The sequence below is a fragment of the Alligator sinensis genome, unplaced genomic scaffold (assembly GCF_000455745.1).
Source record: "Alligator sinensis unplaced genomic scaffold, ASM45574v1 scaffold1086_3, whole genome shotgun sequence".
In the NCBI taxonomy this organism is placed as follows: domain Eukaryota; kingdom Metazoa; phylum Chordata; order Crocodylia; family Alligatoridae; genus Alligator; species Alligator sinensis.
Genome location: NW_005841975.1, coordinates 3,062,918 through 3,069,458, shown reverse-complemented (window position 1 = coordinate 3,069,458; position 6,541 = coordinate 3,062,918).

Sequence of the window (6,541 nt, the reverse complement as noted above, 5' to 3'; positions counted from 1 at the left end):
TCCTGCTCAGAGGTCTGAGGGCCCAAGAGGAAAAGGGAGTCTGTAACTGAAACAACAGCAGTTAGAAATATAAGTCACCATGGACATAACTCTCCCTACCTAGCCTCAAGTAATTCCACAGGAAGGGTGAACCTGAGTGCCGGGTGGACGGATCACCCATAGACGCAGCAAAGCCAACTCCCAGAAGGAGGGACACTAGGCATCTATTCCCAGACACACCTGATTGATCAGCCAAGAGAATGATGCCCAACTGGGTCCCAGCACTGGGAGGCACACTGTGGGGACCCAGCGTCCACCACTGCTGGGGCTGAGAGTCCCTGCAGTTGTGGGACTCTCAGACCCAGCTGGGCATGGTGCACCCCAGTGGCTAGCAGCCTGGGCAGCTGAGGGGACTCTCAGCCACAGGGGAGACCTGCTACATGTGCACATAAATGCTTGGTAGTAACCAGCTACAAAGCTAGTACACATTTTCGAGATCTAACGTTATATCTGGTTGGAGCTTTTTATGGCACGATAGGTACTTTGCTCATGTAGCTGGTCTCAAGGTAATTGCACAATTAACCAGTTAATTGTGTGATACCTGTAATATATAGTGGGGGATGAATTGTCTGGGCCAAAATACAGGATGAACTTGCATAGCCATTCCTGGGTTAACTGCTGCTCTCTAGTTGGAGAGGGGAGACCCTCCCTACTACTAGTTGGGGGAAAATCAACATAAAAGGCTTACAGATAGCAGAGACCTTTATTCAGAGGAATTATCAAGAGAGAGGTGGCTTAGCCAGTCCCTGAATCACCTCTGGTACAATCCAGTCATGCTACAAACTCCTTTGTCTTTCCACAAACCAAAATCAACTTTGACAAATATCAAGCTAAGGCAGTACCACTGCTCACCAAACTGAGTTTGCTTGGCTGGTTTGCTTTTCCTGGCATTGGTGGCAATACATTAATTCCAAAAGGCTTCAGCTCCTGCCCCCCACTCCAGGTGTGGGCTATGGGGGAGCAGCTGTGCATGGTGCTGGGCTCATTTGGGAACAGTGGCTGTGGATGGTCCTCCATTCCTAAGCTTGCTCCCTGCCTGTTCCCGGCTGCTGACAGAACATGGAGCAATGGTCTCAGGTTCCAGCAAGGGAAGTTTAGGCTAGATACCAGGGTGGCAGGTTAGCCGGTGAGTTCACTGGCAGCTTGGATTGTTAACCTGAGCCCAGAATGGTTCAGGCTGATTGGTGGAGCATTTCCACCAGTCAGGATGAGGCAGGAGATAAGTTTGCCCTGCCATGACCCAGGGGCAGGGTGAAGAAGGGGACCTGAGTGGGAACTAACCCCTCAGGCTTTTCTACTGGTCCATTTTCAATCTGGGGTGGAGCCTCCAGAAGGGATAAAAGCTGAGCATGTGGACGGCTGTTGGTGAGGGACAATGAAGATGAAGGTTTGTGAAGAGCTGGTAAAGATGACCAGCGGGAGTGGAGCAGTTGCCCCAGAAGTGCCCAGAAGATGCCACCACCAAGCAGGGAGCAGCAAGCAGCTGCATTCCCAGCCCCGCTGCGGAGGGAGCTGCAGTATTGGTGCACAGATCGGTGCACGGAGGGCCTGGGAACAGACAGGATCTCCATGGCTGCACGAGGCAGCACAGGTCCCCAACCTTGCATGAGACAGGAGCCCTTGGTGCACAGGTTAGCGCACAGGGCTGGAGAGAGTCCAGAAGAGATGGGACCTCGGCAATTGCACAAGGCAGAAAGGTCCCCAACCCTGCACAAGGCAGGAGCCCAGCCCCTTCAGTTCACAGAGTGGTGCACAGGGTTGGTGGAGAGCTAATGGGATCCTATGGCTGCATGAGGCAGGGCGGCTACCCTATCTTTGGATCCTCTCCAGCCCTGTGCTCTGACCTGTGCACTGAGGGTTCCTGCCTTGTGCAGGGTAGGGTAGCTCTCTTTGTCACTACTCAGAGAAGTGAGAAGTAAGAAGGTCAGATAAAGTCATAAGCAAGCTGTTGTCCCACATTTTCCAGAGCCAAGATTTTTAAAGATTTGCACCCTATAGACTAACTAAATTATATATTTTTATATATATATATATATATAATTTAGTTAGTCTATAGGGTGCAAATCTTGAAACAATCTATATATATCATAAACTTTTGGAGCTGGAGGTCACTTTATCAGATGCTATGAAAGGATGTGCACAGAGCAGTGCACAGAGCAGTGTACAGAGTGTAGTCTGTGACTCTGCCTGCCCTCTCTACCTCCTGGGCCAGCTTGCCCTCAGAGATTTGGAACAGGCCACATGCAGTGCAGACAGAAGCCAGCAGCAGAGAATGGAGGAAGCCAAGGAACAAGTGGGCAGCAGGCTGAGTAAATGGATTAAATGAAGATACTGTGTTCAACCCCAATGCAATACAACACAGTAGCGGCATAACTAGGGTGGGGCAAATGAGGCAACCACCCCAGGCACTGACTTGTAGTGGGGAGGGAAGGGGCTCAATCCCAGTGCGGTGGCAAGCAGAAGTCAACACTGCCCCTCTGTATCTCTGTATCCACGCTGCTGCACAGTCATCTTTCAACCAGTAACTGGACTCTGGGCTTTTGGAACACGAATGTATGCAGCTACAGACCAAGGGTTGGATACGCTTTACAATATATTGTTTCTGTAGGTGCTTCTGCTATCTTCTATTAGGCTTGTACTTGGACAGGGCTTAGATATAATGAATGCTTACAATCATGGATCAAGGACTTGGTATTCTTTAAAATATATCATTTCACTGAGAGTAGGGTAGGGCTTAGGTATTATATTTTAATGCTTATACATGCAGAATAAGGAATGGGAAGTCTTTTAAATATAGATTCTTCTAAATACACCAGTTTGGTTTGAGTTTCTGCTGTCTTGTTCGGCTTCTATTTGGGTATGGCATAGAGAAACTATATTTTGAATGCTTACAGCTATAGGCTAAAGACTGGGTATATGTTAAATTTAATATTATTATTTTAAATACATCATTACATTAAGAGGTTCTGCTGTGTTCTATAAGGCTTGTATTTGGTTAGTGCCGTGGATTATTTTTTTTAATTCTTATAATTCTTAAAATGTACATATTGGTTGAAGGATTGAGTTAATATACATTTTTTATGTTGCAGGATACAAAAGAAGAATAACATGAGCTGACAAGGTAATTGTATATACATGGAAAGATAGTCCTGGGAAAAATTGTATGATGGCCATAAAACACTGTAGTTATTACTGCGTTTATCCATTAATATGTGAATACATTTGATAGTTATTGGAATAACAATAATTTTAAATAATACACTGTAGTCCAGGAATTAATTTTACAGGGATAAAAATGACATCAGTTTGATGCAGTGGTTATATCATACCATGTAATTTTGAAGTTGCTCTAAACCTCCAACCGGCTAAGACATGTAGGTCAATTACCTTACCAACTTTCATGGCTAGTCTAACATCAGATTCATCATTCTGTCACATCAGCTTCACTGTGCAGTCTCCTTCTCACCTGGGCACACAGCAAGGAAATACAGGTCCGTAACAATGAGTAATGGACTCACTCCTCCAGCACATAGTAATGAGATACAAACCTCATGTGCTGTAAAAGGCAATGAGATGCAGCCCTTCCTCCAAATACAGAACAATGAGATATAGATATTTGCCCTTGTAGGCACAGAACAATAAGCCACAAAATCCCCTGAGGTCCAAAGCAATGAGAAAAAGGCTGTGCCCAAGTGCACTCATAGGATGTGGTTTCTATCTCCAGCACCACTTGGCAAGAAATAGACTCCCTGTCATTATATACAGACCCTTTGTAAAATGGCATGATAAAAAACTTGCCCCCTAGGAAGAGTCCAGTGAGATACAGACCTCCCCCAGCACAATGCAATGAACTCAGAAAACCGGAGCGCAAAACAATAGGCTAATGCCTTCCCCTCCAGCACAAAACAATAAGATAATGAATTCATTTTCACTCCCAGTGAAACAGACATATCTTAGGCTGTGCAATGAAATGTTCAAACACATGCTGCTGTCTTAAAGCAGTGAAGTACGGATCCTCGCCTCGACAAAACAATGCTATACATACCTTGCCCTGTAGCCAAGCATAGCAGAAGGAGATATACTCCCCCCGCCTCCCCCCACCCCCAGTCCTGTGATACGGAGCCTCCTTCTCTCAGCAGAGAAGCATGAAATATAAATTCCAGACCCTAAACACAGGGATGTGACACCCAGATGGAGTGGCAGCTGACATGTGGCATTCCCTTTCTTCTCTCCAACTCCATGTGTTGCAATTATTTTTCATGTTAAATAGTTTTATAACAGAAGTGATTGGTTCATATTTAGCATCTTCATAGCTGCCAGCATTATAGACTGGATGTTGCTCTTTTTACAGTATATGCCTTTTTTTTAAAGTGATTTGGATGCTTGGAATATTTGAGTTGGTTGAGTGTGGCACCTTCTGGAAAGCATTGGTATTGCTGTCCATGCTGAGATGGGTTGGTTTTCTAGTGAGGAGAAGCAGGATCCATTAATGCATGCTGGATGCATACACTGGCCTTTATAAACAGTGATTCTGTATTTGTAATTTTGACATGTCTATTGCAATCACTAATCAGGAGAGAGATTAAAATAGAGGTGTAAGATAGAGAAAACCTTTCAGAAACTTTGTTTCCATAGGAGCAAATTGAAACCCCTTCTTCCTTCCCTTGTGTTTGGCCTTTCAATGGCTTTTGTTTGCTTGCTTTGTTTTATACTCAAATTAATAATGTCCATCAACAAAACATACAGAAACCTTATCAAAAGCCTGGTGGACAGGTTATGACTGCTGTCAACTCTATATCATGGACATGATTTTTGTAATCTGTCTTTGCCGCTTTCCTCCCTTCCCTGTTATCCCATACCTGGCCCAGTCTCAGAGCAAACTGACTGGGCAGAAAATTTTAAGAGAGAATTGTGAATGAACAATGGTGACTTTTTAAGCATATGTTGCTTACTGCCCCAAAACACCACAATTCCATAGGAACAAAAGAAGTGCTACTTCAGTTAAATAAGATAAGAACTTTTTTCCAACTACTCAGTTGATCTAATAAAAGATATCACATCTACTCAAAGAACCTTGCCTATTTCAGTTAATAATTTTATTAAGGGGGGCATGAAAGCAGAGTTGAATTGAAAATCATTATGGGTAAGGGTATCAGATTGTAATAACCTTCCTGACAATGAATACAGAGTACCTTATTCTAATAATAATCCCTTTACCTTCAATGAGGCTACACATGGTATAAGATACATGCATTGTGAGTAACACTACTATGACCAGGCCCTTACAACAAATGGTGATAAGGAGATGTGGAACTAACTAGACCATGTATTAACATAAAATTAAATACTTTATTGTCTAATGGTAATGAATGTCTGTACCACAGCTGTGGGAGGTCTTAGTGCCAGGGGATTTGAAGAAACTGGACCCTGCCCATGCCCTGTCCACCCAAGCCTGCAGGTACACTCCAGATCTAGAAGTTTGCCAGCAAAACTGCTCTACATCTGTCCCCAGTGGCTGCTCTCTGACACCAAAGGATCAAGAGCATCTTTACTTATACATTTTCCATTTGGATCAGACCTGTGGACTCATGTAGGCAGGGTGTACTCAAGGCCCCGTGGTGCCGTGACCTGTCTCTACAATGTAGACAAACCCTAAGAAGGAATAAAAGGTATGGACAAATTGGAAAGAGTCCATAGGAGGGCCACAAAAATGGTTAGGGGTCTAGGGGCACGTGACTTGTGAGGAGCAGCGGAGGGAATGAAGCTTATTTAGTCTGGAGAAGAGAAGACAGAGAGGGGATTTTATAGGTGCCTTCAACAACCCACAGGGTGATTCCAAAGAGGATGGATGGAGCTGGACTGTCCTCAGTGGTGGCAGATGGCAGAACAAGGAGCAATGGATTCAAGTTGCAAGGGACGTTTAGGTTAGGTATTAGGAAAACATTCTCGCTAGGAGGGTGGTGAAGCACTGGAACAGGTTATCCAGAGAGGTTGTGGAATCTCCATCCTTGAAGGTTTTTAAGACCTGGTTGGACAAAGCCCTAGCTGGGATGATCTAGTTGGGGCTGGTCGTGCTTTGAGCAGGGGGTTGGACTAGATGTGACATCCTGAGGTGCTGCCAACCCTCAGTTTCTATGACTCTAAAATAACATTTCCCAAATTAGTATTTAAAAATCAACTGGGCTAGACAATGTGCGCTGTTCTTGGACTTGCTTTCACTGAAAGAATTGACTGAAGTGCTGCCTGGACTCTTGTTGCAAAATTTCAGGAAGTTTTAGAAAATTGGAGAAATGCCAGAGGACTGGAAAAAAGGTTGATATTGGGCCAAATTTTAAGGGGTAAATAGATAATAACCCTGAGGTATGTTGGGAGGGGCTGTTCTGTTGTCTATTTCTGGGGTATAGGCACCATTTCCTTTGGGTGTTGGGCATTACACCACAATATGGTATTAGCTATAACACAGCATCACTGCTATCTCCCCTGCAGAGGCAGCATCCCAGGG